Raw genomic sequence first — 19,200 nt, forward strand, 5'->3', positions numbered from 1 at the left:
AAATGCTTCCTATTCTTCCCACTTTTCGGAATTGTTAACAATTGTGCTTTGAGAATTTCATTTTTCAAGATTTCCCATCCTTCCTGGACATTTTTGTCTTTAAGGATATTCAGCCATTGGATCTCTCCAATTCTCTTTCTGAATCCCTTAAAATCTGCCTTTCTGAAATCTAACCTTGACGTCTGAGTCTTCACAGGTCTTCCTCCTCTAGTTATCCAAAATTCTAAAATAGCATGGTCGCTACCTCCTAGGGTCCCAGCCACTTTTACCTCCTCAACCATTTCCTCCCTGTTTATAAGGATTAGATCCAAGGTAGCAGTTCCCCTTGTTTTCTCCCCTACCTTTTGGAAGATAAAGTTGTCAGCAAGAGAGGATAAGAATTTCCTTGACCTGTTAGTTTTGCCTGAGAGAGATTCCCAACATATGTCTGGATAGTTGAAATCTCCCATGACAACTATGTCATAGTTTTTGGAGAACTTGGCCATTTGATGCATAAAGAGTTCATCCATATCTTCAGCTTGCACAGGCGGCCTGTAGTAAATGCCTACAATGGTGTCCTTTCCATTGTTCTGTCCTTGTATTCTTACCCAAACAGTTTCCACAGAACTCCCAGTCTCTGAAGCTTCAATCTCTGTGCAGATATACGCGTTTCTATCATGCAGTACAATGCGACACCTCCTCCTCATTTATCAAGTCTGTTTCTTGCAAATAAGTTGTATCCTTCTAGTCTTGTATTCCAATCATGTGTATTGTCCCACCAAGTTTCAGTGATTCCAATTACATCATATTTCTTTTCCTGTGTTAGTAGTTCCAGGTCTCCTTGTTTGTTGCCCATGCTTTGTGCATTAGTATAGAAACATTTTAGTTTGTGATTGGTTTCTCTTTCTCTAATATTTTTATTAATTAGATTCTTTTGTCTTTGTTCTTCCTTTCCACTTCTAATAGCAGAGTTCTCAATAGCATTTGTCAGGTGTATGGCTTTTTCTGGTCTTTTGCTTCCCTTCCCATGTTGTTCTAGTTTAAAGCTCTCCTTATAAGTGTAGCAAGGCGACTTCCAAATACATGTTTTCCAGTCTTCATAAGGTGCACCCCATCTCTAGCAAGTAGTCCATCGTAAAGGTAATTCACTCCGTGATTCATAAATCCAAATCGTTGCTGACGGCACCATCGACATAGCCAGTTGTTCACCTGCAGAATCGTATTCCACCTCCTTGTTCCATGGCCATCCACTGGGAGGATGGAAGAGAAGACCACCTGCGCTCCCAGTTCTTTCACTTTCTTGCCTAAGTCTTCAAAGTCTCTGCAGATGGTTTCCAGGTCGTTTCTTGCGGTGTCATTTGTCCCCACATGTAGTAGCAGGAATGGGTAGTCATCTGTAGGTCTGAAGAGTCCTGATATCCTGTCAGACACATCTTTTATTTTTGCACCTGGAAGACAGCACATTTCTCTTGAAGTTATATCCGGTCTGCAGATAGCGGCCTCTGTTCCTCTCAACAGGGAATCCCCCATGACCACCACTCTCCGTTTCTTCTTCACAACATTTTTCTTCCTCCATCCAGGAGGACTCTGAAGGCATACAAGGTTGCTGTTTGTGGGCAAAGTCTTATCCTGATGTATTTCTTCATCGTTTTCCTGCGTGAGAGCCTGGTACTGGTTCCTGAGCAGTATGGGTGCTGACTGCCTGCTGATCCTCCTGCTTCTCTGGGTCACATGTCTCCATTCCTCTGTTTCTTTAGGTGCACTTCGAATTTCTTCTCTTTCTGTAACATGAAGAGATAATTCTGCTCTGTCTAAGAACTCTTCACCTTCCTTAATGATCTTCAACGTAGCTAACCTCTCTTCGAGATTTTGCAACTTTTCCTCCAACAGGGACACAAGCTTGCATTTGTGGCATGTGAAGTTTGGCTTTTCCACTGGTAAGTCTGTGAAAAAGAATAGATACACAGATCAGGAGACAGTGTCACACAGGATAGGAATAGATACACAGCTCAGCACACAGTATCACACAGAATAGTATTAGATACACGGCTCAGCAGACAGTATCACACAGAATAGGATTAGATACATGGCTCAGCAGTCAGTATCACACAGGATAGGATTAGATACATGGCTCAACAGTCAGTATCACACAGGATAGGGTTAGATACATGGCTCAGCAGAGGGTATCACACAGAATAGGATTAGATACACTGCTCAGCAATCAGTATCACACAGGATAGGATTAGATACATGGCTCAGCAGTCAGTATCACACAGGATAGGATTAGATACACAGCTCAGCAGTCAGTATCACACAGGAAAGGATTAGACACATGGCTCAGCAGTCAGTATCACACAGGATAAGATTAGATACACAGCTCAGCAGTCAGTATCACACAGGATAGGATTAGATACACAGCTCAGCTGTCAGTATCACACAGGATAGGATTAGATACACAGCTCAGCACACAGAATCACAGAGAATAGTATTAGATACACAGCTCAGCAGACAAAATCACACAGAATAGGATTAAATACACGGCTCAGCAGTCAGTATTATACAGGATAGGTTTAGATACACGGCTGAGCAGTCAGTAACACACTGGATAGGATTAGGTACACGGCTCAGCAGTGAGTGTCACACAGGATAGGGTTAGATACACAGCTCAGCAGTCAGTATCACACTGGATAGGATTAGGTACACGGCTCAGCAGTCAGTATCACACAGGAAAGGATTAGACACATGGCTCAGCAGTCAGTATCACACAGGATAAGATTAGATACACAGCTCAGCAGTCAGTATCACACAGGATAGGATTAGATACACAGCTCAGCTGTCAGTATCACACAGGATAGGATTAGATACACAGCTCAGCACACAGAATCACAGAGAATAGTATTAGATACACAGCTCAGTAGACAAAATCACACAGAATAGTATTAGATACACCGCTCAGCAGACAGTATCACACAGGATAGGATTAAATACATGGCTCAGCAGTCAGTATTATACAGGATAGGTTTAGATACACGGCTGAGCAGTCAGTAACACACTGGATAGGATTAGGTACACGGCTCAGCAGTGAGTGTCACACAGGATAGGGTTAGATACACAGCTCAGCAGTCAGTATCACACTGGATAGGATTAGGTACACGGCTCAGCAGTGAGTGTCACACAGGATAGGGTTAGATACACGGCTCAGCAGACGGTATCACACAGGATAGGATTAGATACACTGCTCAGCAGTCAGTATCACACAGGATAGGATTAGATACACGGCTCAGCAGTCAGTATTATACAGGATAGGATTAGATACACGGCTGAGCAGTCAGTAACACACATGGTAGGATTAGGTACACGGCTCAGCAGTGAGTGTCACACAGGGAAGGGTTAGATACACGGCTCAGCAGACGGTATCACACAGGATAGGATTAGATACACTGCTCAGCAGTCAGTATCACACAGGATAAGATTAGATACATGGCTGAGCAGTCAGTAACACATGATAGGATTAGATACACAGCTCAACAAAAAGTATCACACAGGAGATGATTAGGTACACAGCTCAGCAGACATTATTACACAGGATCGGGTTAGATACACAGCTCAGAAACAGGATGTGCCAAAGGAGAGGACATTTTCATTCCAAGAATTACACTCATTCCATCTGATTTGTTTTTTGATTTTAAACGCCTCCAGTTTCCAGTTCAACTGCTATTTGCAATGTCCATTAACAATGCTCAGGGACAGTCCTTGAAAGTAGTAGGGATCGATTTGCAATCTCCATGCTTTTCTCATGGTCAACTTTACATGGTCTGTTAAAGAGTTGGAACTGCCAAAAATCTGTTCATCTTTGCACCAAAAGGAAAAACCAAAAATCTGGAATGAGTTGAAAATAAAATACTATCAATACTTGGATAATCGCTTAGTTAATTTGTGTTGCAAATCTGTAGTGTTGAATATATGATGTGAAAAGTTTTTATGTGCAATATAATCATTATGATTTGTTATAACTAACCACAGTTGGTTACTATGCCCAGGTAATGCCGGGCTCTTCAGCTAGTATACCTATAAAGAGAAAAATCAGACAATCTGAAAATTTTGCAGATGTCTCTTAATTTTTGCCAGAGCTGTATGTATAGCTGCATAAAGCAGTGTAAAATACAAAGGTACAGTGGGGAAAAAAGTATTTAGTCAGCCACCATTTGTGCAAGTTCTCCCACTTAAAAAGATGAGAGAGGTCTGTAATTGTCATCGTAGGCAGACCACAACTATGAGAGTCAAAATGAGAAAACAAATCAAGAAAATCACCTTGTCTGATTTGGCAAGATTTATTTTGCAAATTACGGTGGAAAATAAGTATTTTGCTATTAACAAAAGTTCATCTCAATATTTTACTATATATCCTTTGTTGGCAATGACAAAGGTCAAACATTTTATGTAAGTCTTCACAAGGTTGTCTGTTATGACTAGGTAACTGAGGAGGATAACAGGGGAATAGGCGAGGTAACCAGATAACCAGAGAGGTTGGTAACTTAGCTGATTGCAGACCCCTAAACTGACAACACAACTAGAATTAGCCGTACGACGTACCCACAATGCCCTAGACGCCTTGGCACAGCCAAAGAATTAACTAAGCCTAAAGAGAGAAAGGGGAAAGCTAAATTGCCCCTGTGTAAACCCCCAAAGGAATAGATAGCCCCCGAACATATATGGCCGGTGAGACAAGATGAGGCACAAACACAGGCAGAAAATAGAGTAAGCAAATCATGGGCCCAAACTGTCTAGATAGAATAGGACAGGAAAGGATACTGTCTGCAATCACGCAAAAAACCCTAAGGAAAAATCAAAAACGTCTGATATGCAAAAATACTGAGGCCACACGACCTCTCCCCCACTCAATCAGAACTCTTGGGTAACTGGACGCAAATAAAAGATACTGATATAACAGGGGATTAGAAATACTGAAAAGACTTACATAAGCTGTGACAAATGAAACAGAGTCCAGCACAGGTCCCAGCAGGGAACCAGGCTGGACTCACACAAGCAAAGCAGAAATCAGAGAAAAGCAAAAAATGGATCAAATGCAAAAAGATTCAAGCAGACAAATAACTTATCTGAAAGGTGCAGGACGAACCAGGAGGCAAGCAGACTTCTAAAATGCTCAGAAAGAAAACTAAATCACTGGCAAGAGCTGAGGGAAGGTTGGTCACTTAAATCACTCCAGTCTGTAACACCTGACCTCCAATCATCCTGCTCAGGTGATTGACTTCTGTCAGCCAGACCAGCTCCATTACCAGCAGCAACCACCAGAGGGAGCCCAAACTCAGAAGCCAGGTCAAAAGTGTTCACAAGAGTACCTGTTATGAACAGGTCACCGAGGAGGATGGCAGGAATAGGCTAGGCCACCAGGAAAGCAGAAAGATTGGTAACTTAGCGGATTGCAGACCCCTAATCCTAACAACACAACTAACAGTAGCCATGGAGCATGCCTACGATGCCCTAGATGCCTCGACACAGCAGGAGAACTAACTAGGCCTAAAGCAAGAAAGGTGAAATCTAAACTGCCCCGGAGTAGAACCCCAAAGAAATAGATAGCCCCCAAACATATATTGTTGGTGAGACAAGATGGAACACAAACGCAGGCAGAAAATAGACTGAGCAAATGATGGGGCCCAAACTGACTAGATTGGATAGAAAAGGAAAGACACTGTCTGCAATCACGTAAAAACCCTAAAAAATCCAACACGACTGATGTACCAAAAAATACTGAGTTCTCACGACCTCGCCCCACTATATCAGCATTCTGGTATGATCTGGCAGCAAAGCAAATAGACAAATATAACAGGGGACTGAAAAAACTGACTCAAGCTGTAACATATGGAGCGGGGTCCAGCACAGCCCCAGCAGGGAGTACACTGAACCCTCACAACAAGCAGAAAGAGGCAAAACCAGATCAGATGCAAAGGATTAGCAAATGAACAACTTAACTGAAAAATGCAGGATCAGGGCAGGAGACATCAGACCTCAGAATGCAAAGGAAAACTAATCACCAGGAGGGATTGTAGGAAGCCTGCTGACTTAAATACTGCAATCAGTAACCCCAGATCTCCAATCATCGTCAGGTGGCAGACCTCTGTCAATCTGGCCAGCTCCACTACCCACAGTAACCACCAGAGGGAGCCCTGACCCAGAAGTAAGAGAATTCACAACAAGTACCCCCCCTTGAGGAGGGGTCACCAAACCCTCATCCACGTCACCAGGCCAATCAGGATGGGCCCAGTGAAAAGCTCGAACCAATCTCTCGGCATGAATGTCAGAAGCAGAGACCCAAGAATTATCCTCCTGGCCATAACCTTTCCACTTGACCAAGTACTGGAGTCTCTGTCTAGCCAAATGAGAATACAATATCTTCCCTACCTCATACTCCAAATTACCCTTAAACAATACAGGGTCAGGGGGCGCCGCCATGGGAACTACTGGCTCCACAAACCTCTTCAACAAAGATTTATGAAAAACTTTATGAATCTTAAACGTAACTGGAAGAGCCAAATGGAAAGAAACGTGGTTAAGGATTTCCAAAATCTTATAAGGTCCAGTGAACCTTGGCTTGAATTTTGGAGATGCAACCTTCATAGGAATATTTTTTGAAGACAACCAAACCATATCAACCACTTTAATCTGGGGACCAATGGTCCTATGCCGCTTGGAAAACTATTGGGCCTTTTCCTGAGAGTGTGACAACTTATCCACTACTTGGTCCCAAATCTGCTGCATTCTCTTTACCACAGAATTCACACTTGGGCAGGCCAAAGCTTCCACCTGCCCTGAAGAAAATCGAGGATGAAACCCAAAGTTACAGAAAAAAGGAGACATCAAAGTGGCAGAACTAGCCTCATTGTTTAGCGCGAATTCGGCCAAGGGCAAAAATGAGACCCAGTCATCTTTATCAGCAGATATGAAACATCTCAAATAGAATTCCAATGTCTGGTTTGTTCTCTCAGTCTGCCCATTGGTCTGAGGATGAAATGCAGTGGAGAAAGATAACTGAATTCCCAGTTTGGAAGAAAAAGCTCTCCAAAATCTGGAAACAAACTGAACAACTCTGTCGGACACAATGTTCTCAGGAATCCCGTGCAAACAAACCACCTGTTGTAAAAACAAGGGCACCAACTCAGAAGAAGATGGCAACTTTGGGAGTGGTACAAGATGGACCATCTTAGAAAATCTATCACAGATTACCCAGATAACAGTCATTCTCTGAGAAACAGGAAGATCAGAAATAAAATCAATTGAGATATGTGTCCATGGCCTCCTGGGCACCAGCAGGGCATCAACAAACCACTAGAACGAGAACAGGGTTTGGACAGAGAACAAGTCCCACAGGACTGCACAAAATTCCTGACATCACGAGATAAGGCAGGCCACCAAAAAGACCGACTCACCAAATCTCTAGTGCCAAAAATACCTGGATGACCAGCTAATGCGGAGCAATGAATTTCAGACATTACTCTTCTCCACTGGTCAGGGACATACAATTTTCCCGTAGGGCATCATTCAGGTTTGTCCTCCTGAAATTCCTCCAGGGCACGTCGCAAATCGGGTGAGATGGTGGAAAGAACTACACCCTCATTTAGAATGGTAGTAGGCTCAGTCACATCAAGAGAATCCGCAAAGAAACTCCTAGAAAGGCGTACGCCTTAACATTCTGCCTGGAAGAAAAGAGACCACAAAATTAAAATGTGTGAAAAACAAGGCCCACCTAGCCTGTCTAGGATTCAATCGCTTGGCTGATTCGAGGTAGATCAAGTTTTTGTGGTCGGTGAGGACCACAACTTGATGTCTGCCCCCCCAACCAATATTTCCACTCTTCAAATGCCCACTTCATAGCCAACAACTCCCGATTCCCCACATCATCATTACGTTCAGATGGGGAACATTTTTGAGAAAAGAAGGCACAAGGATTCATCTTAGAGGCTATCTGATCTCTTTGAGACAAAACGGCTCCAGCACCAATCTCAGAAGCATCTATCTCCACCTGAAATGGGAGAGAAACATCAAGTTGCCGTAGAACAGGAGCAGAAGTGAATCTCCGCTTAAGCTCCTGAAATGCTGAGACTGCCTGTGGAGACAAATTCACCACATCAGCACCCTTTTTGGTCAAATCCGTCAGTGGTTTAACAATACCAGAAAAATTACTTCAATTAATTCACTGTAGAAATTAGCAAAACCCAAAAATTTCTGGAGAGCCTTCAAGGAAGTGGGCTGAACCCAATCATAAATGGCCTGGATTTGACTGGGTCGATTCAATAGCGGACGGGGACAAAATGAATCCCAAAAATGAAATTCTTTTTGTACGCCAAAGAGACATTTCGATCCCTTAACATACAGAGCATTTTCTCTCAAAATCCGGGATACAATCTGGACATGTTCCACATGAGAATCCCAATCATTGGAAAAAATCAAAATATCGTCCAAATAAACGATCAAAAACTTGTCCACAAAACCCCAGAAAATATCGTTCATGAAAGTTTGTAAGACGGAAGGGGCATTAGTGAGCCCAAAAGGCATCACTAGGTACTCAAAATGCCCCTCAGGAGTATTAAACGCCATCTTCCATTCATCACCGTGCTTGATGCGAATAAGATTATATGCCCCCTAAGGTCAAGCTTGGTAAACCAACTAGCACCTTTCACTCTGGAGAATAAATCGGAAATGAGGGTTAACGGATACCGATATTTAACAGTGATTTTATTAAGGAGACGATAGTCAATACATGGCCTCAATGAGCCATCTTTCTTGGCCACAAAAAATAAGTCGGCACCTAAAGGTGAAGAGGACAGTCTGATATGACCCTTCTCCAATGACTCTTTGACATAAGATCGCATAGCATCATGTTCAGGTACAGATAAATTGAAGAGCCGACCCTTGGGAAATTTACAACTGGTCACTAACTCGATCGCGCAATCCTAACTCCTATGAGGAGGCAATGACGCAGACTTACTCTCACTAAATACATCAGAGAAATCAGCCAAATAGTAAGAGACTTCATGAGACTGGGGAGAGGTAGAAAAAACAGGAGTGTCACTATGAACACATTAACAACCCCAACAAACCACAGGCACAGATTTCCAATCCAGAACAGGATTATGGGTCTGCAACCAAGGAAAACCCAGCACAATAACGTCATGTAAATTATGCAACATCAAAAATTTACAATTCTCTTGGTGGTCCGGGGCTAACCGCATGATCACCTGGGTCCAAAACTGGGGTTTATTCTCCGCCAAAGGGGTAGCATTAATACCCCTCAAAGGAATAGGAGTCCGCAGGGGTACCATGGGAAAACCACAATGTTTGGCAAAGTCAAAATCCATAAGGTTCAGGGCAGCTCCTGAATCAACAAATGCCTTATGAAGATAAGGAGCAGATCAAGAAAACTGACAAAAGGAATTTAGGCTGTACATTGCCCAAAACAGATGAGTGAGCAAAACGTTTTTCCCACTTAGGGCAGGCGGAAATAGTCGGAGAGGCATCCCCACAAAAGAAGCACAACTTATTATGCCTTCTAAATTCTTGATGTTGAGCCCTAGAAAAAACCCTACCAGACTGCATGTGCTCAGAAGTTTGTTTGAAAGGCAACACCGCCTCTCGCATAGTTTTACGTTCACGTAGACGTCTGTCAATTTGAATGGCTAATGACACAGAGTCGATGAGACCAGAGGGGACAGGAAATCCCACCATAACATCTTTTACAGTCTCTGCCAGACCTTTCCATAAAAGAGCCACTAGGGCATCATCGTTCCATTTGGTAAGGACCACCCACTTTTGGAATTTCTGACAATATAACTCTGCCACTTCCTGACCTTGGTGCAATGCCAATAAGGTTTTCTCAGCTTGATCAATAACATGAGGTTCATCATACAACAACCCCAGAGCCTGAAAAGACACATCCACATCAGCCAGAACAGGATCACCAGGTGTCAGGGAAAAAGCCCGGTCCTGAGGGTCGCCGCGCAACAGGGAGATGACAATTTTAACCTGCTGCACCGAGTTCCCCGAGGAATTAGGTTTCAAGGCAAAAAACAGTTTATAGCAATGAAGAAAGGAATGTCCAGCTCCACGATGTAGTGAAAATATAAATCCTTTTATTCACTTAGTCCATTCCAAGGTGAGGTTAAAAGGCCAACATAGAAAAACAAAACTTGCGCTCAACGCGTTTCTGGTGATTTTGCACCCTTAATCATGACACATAGCTTGTTACAAATAGATCTTATGTACTAAATCCGGTCGGCACACCGGTAAAATAATTAACACATAATAAGTGAAAAAACATGTGAGACAAACAGAATTAAAATCCATGACGAAATCCTAGATTAAACATGACAAGATGTACGATTCAACCATTTGCAAATAAATAAAAGATTTTTGTTTTAGATTACATCCTTTATGTCTTGTTTTTTTTTTAAATACTATTTATGAGAAATAGAAGAAGAAGGAGAAGTAATTGACTTTTGTCTATACATGAAAGAGAAAATTTCTCTATAATATGAATAAACCCAAAAAAGGAGCACATGCAGTTTACAATTATTCTTAAAGTTCAAAAATTTAGACCGATCCCCAGAAAATAAAGGCCCTTTTACATTTAGCGATGCACCAGCGATCGCGACCATGATACGACCCGGTCAGGATCGCTGGTGCATCGCTAAGTGATAGTTAGTGAGCTGCCACACAGCCAGATCTCACAACGATGCAGCAGCGATACAGCGGACGATACTTACCTTTCAGATGCGGCGATCCTGACGTCCTCCCGCCTGCGTCCACACGTCGCTCGTCGGCACCAGCAGGAAGCCCAGCAGGAAGCGCCCGGCGAGAAATGGAGCTGCGCGATCTCGCGCAATCAACGACAGACAGCCGGGGAGCTGGTCGGAGGTAAGTATCACACATAGCGATATCGCTAGCGATATCGCTATAACGTCACAAAATCGGTGACGTTATAGCGATATTGCTAGCGATATCGCTATGTGCAAAACCCCCTTAAATCAGGAATAGGGACTTTAGGTTCCACAGAAGACAACTGAGAGAGATAGGCAGAAATTCTCTGAACTTCAGCAGCGAGCTGCTCAACACGATCAGACAATTGCTTAGTATCCATTAAAGACAAAATCCTTCTACGGCACCTAGAGAAAAAGAGGAAAAAAAAATATATAAAAAATTCAGACACTTTTTTTTTTTTTACTATTCTATCCTTCTTTAGAGTACCCTAGAATCTACAGTTAGGCTGGTGATTCTGTTATAATTAGGTAACCGAGGAGGATAACAGGGGAATAGACGAGGCAACCAGATAACCAGAGAGGTTGGTAACTTAGCGGATTGCAGACCCCTAAACTGACAACACAACTAGAATTAGCAGTGGGATGTACCTACGGAGCCCTAGACGCCTCGGCACAGCCAAAGAATTAACTAAGCCTAAAGAGAGAAAGGGGAAAGCTAAATTGCCCCTGAGTAGACCCCCAAAGGAACAGATAGCCCCCGAACATATATTGCCGGTGAGACAAGATGAGGCACAAACACAGGCAGAAAATAGAGTAAGCAAATGATGGGGCCCAAACTGTCTAGATAGAATAGGACAGGAAAGGATACTGTCTGGAATCACGCAAAAAACCCTAAGAAAAATTCTAAAACGTCTGATATGCAAAAATACTGAGGCCACACGACCTCTCCCCCACTCAATCAGAACTCTTGGGTGACTGGACGCAAACAAAAGATACTGATATAACAGGGGATTAGAAATACTGAAAAGACTGACATAAGCTGTGACAAATGAAACAGAGTCCAACACAGGTCCCAGCAGGGAACCAGGCTGGACTCACACAAGTAAGGCAGAAATTAGCAAAAAGCAAAAAATGGATCAAATGCAAAAATATTCAAGCAGACAAATAACGTATCTGAAAGGTGCAGGACGAACCAGGAGGCAAGCTGACTTCCAAAATGCTCAGGAAGGAAACCAAATCACGGGCATGAGCTGAGTGAAGGTTGCTCACTTAAATCACTCCAGTCTTTAATGCCTGACCTCCAATCATCCTGCTCAGGTGATTGACTTCTGTCAGCCAGACCAGCTCCATTACTAGCAGCAACCACCAGAGGGAGCCCAAACTCAGAAGCCAGGTCAAAAGTGTTCACAACAGTTGTCACACACTGTTGGTGGTATGTTGGCCCATTCCTCCATGCAGATCTCTTCTAGAGCAGTGATGTTTGAGCCTGTCGCTGGGCAACATGGATTTTCAAATCCCTTCAAAGGTGTTCTATGGGGTTGAGATCTGGAGACTGGATAGGCCACTGCAAAACCTTCATATGCTTCTTACGAAGCTACTCCTTCGTTGCCCTGGCGGTGTGCTTGGAATCATCATGCTGAAAGACCCATCTTCAATGCCCTTGCTGATGGAAGGAGGTTTGCACTTAAAATCTCACGATACATGGCCCCATTCATTCTTTCATGTACTCAGATCAGTCTTCCTGATCCCCTTGCTGAGAAACAGCCCTAAAGCATGACGTTGCCACCCCCATGCTCCACAGTAGGTATGGTGTTCTTTGGATGCAACTCAGCATTATGTCTCGAGTTTTGTTTCTACCAAACAGTTCTACTTTGGTTTAAAAGACCACATGACATTCTCCCAATACTCTTCTGGATAATCCAAATGCTCTCTAGCAAACTTCAGACAGGCCCGAGCATGTACTGGCTTAAGCAGGGGGACACGTCTGGCACTGCAGGATCTGTGTCCATGAATGTGAAGTGTGTTACTGATGGTAGCCTTTGTTACGGTCGTCCCAGCTCTATGCAGGTCATTCACTAGGCTCTGGGATTGTTGCTCACTGTTCTTGTGATCTTTTTGACCCCATGGGGTGAGATCTTGTGGATCTTGTGTGGAGCCCCAGACCGAAGGAGATTATCAGTGGTCTTGTATGTCTTCCATTTTCTTATTATTGCTCCCACAATTGATTTCCTCACACCAAGCTGCTTTCCTATTGCAGATTTAGTCTTCCCAGTCTGGTGCAGGGCTACAATTTTTTTCTGATGTCCTTCGACAGCTCTTTGGTCTTCACCATAGTGGAATTTGGAGTGTTACTGTTTGAGGTTGTGGACAGGTGTCTTTTGTACTGATAACAAGTTCAAACTGGTGCCATTACTATAGGTAATAGGTAGAGGACAGAGGAGCCTCTTAAAAAAGTTACAGGTCTGTGAGAGCCAGAAATCTTGCATGTTTTTAGGTGATCAAATACGTATTTTCCATCATAATTTGCTAAATAAATCTTGCCAAATCAGACAAGGTGATTTTCTGGATTTGTTTTCTCATTTTGACTCTCATAGTTGTGGTCTACTTTTGATGTCAATTACAGGCCTCTCTCATCTTTTTAAATGAGAGAACTTGCACAATTGATGGCTGATTAAATACTTTTTCCCCAATGTATGTTCACTTATATGAATTTAATGTGAGGAAGATAGTGGTATGCCTATGACTTTGTAGTTTAGAACCATAAGGACTTAGCATGCTACTTGGGTTCCATGTGTAAAGCGGCCAGGGTGGTAGTCGTGGCAATGAGCTGCACTGTTCACGCACTCTGGCACCCCACAGAAGAAAGATAATAACCCTTTTGCTGTATGTGCAGTATGCGTAACAAAACACTCACATTTATTGTCAAAGTCCCCTCTGCTTCTCTCACTCCAGCTCCGGATTCACAGGCTCCATAAAAAACTCCAGAAGCAATGTCCTTTCTCAACAGTTCAACTTTACTTATCAGAGGGGCTTTCATCACAGATGCGACACAGTGTGTACAGAGTGACATTCCTAAGACTTTACTTTCTTCCTAGCAATCTCTGCTTTTCCCTGACAATCTCTGTCCTGTCTTATCAATCTCTGCTCTTCCTGGACAATCCCTGTCCTATTCCAGCAATCAATGCTTCTTCCTGGACAATCTATGTCCTATTCAAGCAATCTCTGCTTCTTACTGGACAATCCCTGTCCCATCTGTGCTTTTAGGCCCAACAGCTTCCTACCATTCTCTTTGTCCAGCTTCGAATGAAAGGGTAACAGGCTCACCATCTCAGCTTCTTCTAATCCCTGACATATGCTTCGAATCATCCTCATAATGGTCCCGTTTAAGCTGGTGACCAACTGCACGACACTCAGCCTTGGGCCCCTTCTTGCTGAAGCAACCTTATCCACATGTCTGTCAGACTGTCCTTGTTCACTGCTGCATATGCACTACTCTTGCCCTGGGCAAGGCTGCCCGAGCTCTGCTCACTAACCAGGAGGTGTCTACACTATATCCCTACAGTTCTTCACTACACTACTCTGTAACTCCTCCCACTCTTATTCCCTATCTTTAGTGTGCCTCACTAATCTAGTCCCCCTACTATCCTATGCTGTCCCTAATCCTATACACAACACATATCAAATGCATACACATTGCAGCAGCATTACATGAACACATTAACATTTGTAAATGCTGTGGAACTCTGTGTCCAACTCTTCCTGTTGGTCAACTGTGACCTCGGTTCCACTTGGTTGGAACCCTGGAGCATAAAATTCAAGTTTTTTTAATATGAGTCTGACTAACCGTGGTCCCCTTGCTCCTGGGACCCACACACACATTGTTCAACACTTCAGGCCTGTGGGCCAGTCCTTTCCTGCTCCAGGTATCCAAGCAAATGTAGTCCATATAAACAAACACACTGGCCCAGTGGCTAACTCAGCAACAGTCCATATAGTCCTGACCCAGCTTGCTCCTCCTGTTTTGATGCTTTCCCTTCCTCCTTTAGTAGAGTACAGTCCCTTTAAAGCAAGTGTGCTGCTTGTAAGTGTGCAGCAGCAGTTTCAGGGTTAAAAAAACAATAGTTCAAGGGTAAAACAGCACAGTACTGCAAGCAGCTGCACACACAATCCATTCCTTTTACCAAGGATGATTAATCCTTTCATGGTTTTAGTCCCGTAATCCAGCAGGAGATGCACAACCATGCGCAAAGAAAACTTGGAGTAAGGAAAAACAAACAAAAGTTCTTCAACTGTGACCATACCGGTCACCACTGACACCCAGTCCTGGTGCTCGCCAGGACTCCTTGCCCTTCTGGAGATCGGAAACAGCCTCTCCTTTGCTTTAATCTGTGCAACTAGCACAGCACACTTAAAGGGGGTAACTCTAATCAATACAGGGCCGCCGACCAGCGTAGTGGGCCGCTTTCTGGTCCTGAATAATAATAAAAGTGTGGCCTAAAGACTCGCTGGAGGAAGACTCCCCACTGTCTCTCCTGTTCTTTTCCACCACCAGCAGCCAGATTTGCGAACTTGGAGCTCCAGCTCCCGTGATCCGACGGCAGCCACTGTTTCCTTTAAAGGCGCTTCTGCCCTCTGGCGGACTGTTGGGGTAGTGACCGTTGCAGGTGGCCGCACAAAATACTGTACCTTTCACCCCCATCTCTCCTCAATGCTGGAGACCATTTTCACCACCACAGCATATGGTCCCTGAGGCCCCTCTTCTTTAATAAAAGTCACTCAGTCCCATTCCTGTAAAAGACAGCCAAATATAATGGACCCGGCATTACCATAAACCTTGTTCCTGGTCTTGGCCTCATGGATGAACCCATACCCTCTGGTGGGGTTGAAAAATTTGATGAGGCTGTGTGTCATCCGGCTGGACATGGTTCCTCCGCCGGAGTGCAGTAGCTCCTTTTAGATTAGGCGCACTCACTGTTTCTTCTCCTCAACCCATGGGCCTCTTCTGCCATGGGACCCCGGGGTTCATCCAGGTAGACACCGCGGGGAGAAGCAAAAGCCAGGGAAGTTGATGGGGCAGGAGTCGGTGTGGGAGCTGAGGTGAGGGTAGATGATGTACTCACTGGGACTGAGACAGTTCTCGACTGCGGTCATTCATGTGAACTTGAGACTACGGCTGCGACGGTCCCTCTCTCCATGACTTCCGATTTCTCAATCACTTCTTTTGACACCCGCGGTGTTCCAGCTCCCGGAAATCTTCCATTCTGGCAGGCCAAATGGTGAACTAGTCCTCCAATTTCACCATCACCAACCACCCGGGGTGCAAGTCTGTCTTCGACAGGGCCTTTTTCTGTTTAGAATGCCCACGGTGTGCAGCACCGCTCCCAATTTTCGTGCCACTGACCGCCACCTTCTTGTCAGTGTTCGTTGCCATCTTTAAGTCTGCAACAGCCACCATCTTTACCATTTTCAGGGCTCCTCCACTCTCGGCATATAAGGCATCGCAATCCGGCCGACTACACCAATTCCGTAAGGAGGCCAGGGTAGTAGTCATGGCAACCAGCTGTAATGTTCCCACACCCTGGCGCTCCACAGATGAAACATAATGTCCATTCTGCTGTATGTGCGGCGTACGCAACAGAACACTCACATTTATTGTCAGAGTCCCCTCTGCTTTTGTCACTCCAGCTCCGGATTCACAAGCTCCACAAGCAACTCTGGAAGCAATGTCTTTTCTAAACAGTAGAGATGAGCGAATTTGATCAGAAAAGATTACCTAACATAAATTCGGCATGAATTTGACACATTCGGATTCGTGATCGGAAACCTGAGCAAAAATGTATAAACTCGGTAAAAATTGGTAACATTCGGTAAAAGTGCGGGAAAATATTTGTGTTGCCACAAAAATATTTTCATCACTTTAGCGATGATAATGGTGTTTTCTGAATGTTTGGCACGTGTTTGATGAAGGGAGGGTGTTTGCAGAGCTCAGAGGTGCCACATTCTTGAAAGCATAGCACAGTAGTCATGTTTTTTTTCTAACTTTATGTGTGCACATTGCGGCTGGCCAATCAGGGCGCAGGAAATACCCACGGCTTGTGTCACTGGCTGCTGAAATCACATATCCCTCTCCATATAAATATCTGACAAGTGGTTTTAGCACCATTTTAACACTGATATGGCGCAGAGAGGCTGCTACTGATGCTGCCACTGTTTGCATCAAGATTTCAGCAGATTTCAGGCGGTTGTACATCAGTCAGAGTGTAGCTAGATGGTGCCCAGGGTGGCTGTAAAATTTACCCTCCGGATTTATTTTTTTGGGGGAGGACATTACTGAGGCTCTCAGACAAAGCCGGCAGGGCACATGTCCTACAAGTGTGTTGTGCACTGCTTTTATAGTGCTCTATGCAAAAAGTACAGCATTCTAAATAATATTCTATCAGTAGCTAAATGTGGAAAAGCCTGCTGTATCCCACATTGTAGCTAGTTAGATAGGTAGCTGCATATCAGTCAGATAGTGTAGCTTTAGAGTGCCCAGTGTGGCTGTAAAATTTACCTTCCAGCACTTTTTTCTTTTTTTTTCTTCATACTGAGGTGCACAAACAAATCCAGCAGTGCACGTGTTGTGCACTGCTTCAATTGTGATCAATGCACGAGTATAGCATTCTAATTCACATGTAGCTAGTGAAAAAATATTAAGCAGCCTGCTGTCTCCCACCTTGTAATTTAGTGCTGTGGTGAAGTTAAAGCAAATTGCAAATATTTAGGCAAAGATTAAATAATCCATATACCCGTAACGGGTCCACAACCAGGCAGCAGCATGACTACAGGTATATGGATTATTTAATCTTTGCCTAAATATTTGCTTATTTATGTCTAATGGGAGCGATAGTTTCTTCCCTTATGGCACACTGGGAAGTCTCTAGTATTATGTGAACAACAGTATCTTGCTGACCAAAGAAATATGTTATTTTTATTCTTCCTTGTGGTGCAATATAAGGATTTATGCTGTATGATTACATGCTGTTTAGACCTTTGGTTGTGACCTTATACAATTCATCTTGTCTACTACATAGCTTTTCTATATATTCAGGTGAGGTATTTACCTCCTTATATATACTTTGTGTATATTTTATTATGTTGTGATTCTGTATTATTTTTGAAATAAACTTTGTACTTTTTGGATTTTTGTTCCTTTTTGTTCTCCTTTGGTGTTAAATTCTGATTTTGAAGGGATCCACGTAACATATTTCTATGATATGAGGTGTTAATGTTTTTGGATTGTTGTCTGTAGACCTAAGGCACATTAAAAAAAAGTTAAATTTTTTTCTGCTGCTAAATGTGAAACAGCCTGCTGTATCCCACTTAGTCATTTTTTGGCGGTGAAATGAACCTGTCTGCAGACCTAAGGCGCATTAAAAAAATATATAATTTTTCAGTTTCAAAAAGTTAGACAACCCATTGTATCACACTTTATCATTTTCTTGGGAGTAAATTAAGCTGTAGAGGCCTGTACTAGAAGCCACAAACAAATTCTTCTGTTATTAACGTCATACAGTAAGGGACCAGAGTTTAAAAAGAGTTTGTAGCATCTAGTGTGTTATAGACGCCTGATAGATAGGACACAAAAAAACATAATTCTTCTGCTATTAACGTCATAAAGTAAGGAAACTACCTTGAAAAGGACTTGTAGCATCTAGTGTGTTATAGAGGCCTGATACATAGGCCACAAAAAATTCTTGTTATTAATGTCGTACAATAAGGGACCGGACTTGAAAAATAGCTTGTAGCATCTAGTGTGTTATAGAGGCCTGTTCCTTGGTCTAAAGAAAAAAATCTTTTTTCTGTGACTACCATGATACAGCATGCCATATTTTAACTTTGAATTTACTGTCGCTGAAATTCAGCTGTTTGCAGAGGTGGTGCAGAGTTTAAAATCTAATTTTTGGTTGTTAATACTGTGCTCTTACCACACTATCTGATCAACATGACTGCGAAAAAGTGAGACCGTGGTGAAAGGGAATTAGGCTTGGTGTTCAAGTTGTGAGGGGTAGGTGGTCATGTTGTTGAAAGCACTAGTGAAGCATAGTCACGTCCTTTGCAAAGACAACTGACAACTTACTGCATGTTACTGGACAGGCTACACCACTATCTTTTTTTGGCAGCCACATAGCGGTACGCCTTGTCCATGATGCCAAGAAAGAGTATGTACTCGAATAGATGGCAAGTGCAGCTTCAAGTGGCCTCTCCTACTCTTCCTCCACCTCAACATCACACCCAGTACAGTTCACAGATGTGGCACCCAAATTCCCCTTGCTTCCTCCCGTCCCAACTATCCAAACGTTCAACTGACTGCACGGAACCACATATCGGTGATTCTGAAGAGCTGTTCACACATTCTATGTCATGTTCATCAGAAGTGTACTCAAAAGCTTTGCAGAGATAAGATGAG

Source organism: Dendrobates tinctorius, unplaced genomic scaffold (genome assembly GCF_039654945.1).
Source record: "Dendrobates tinctorius isolate UK_male_01 unplaced genomic scaffold, ASM3965494v1 ptg000007l, whole genome shotgun sequence".
Taxonomy (NCBI): Eukaryota; Metazoa; Chordata; class Amphibia; order Anura; family Dendrobatidae; genus Dendrobates; species Dendrobates tinctorius.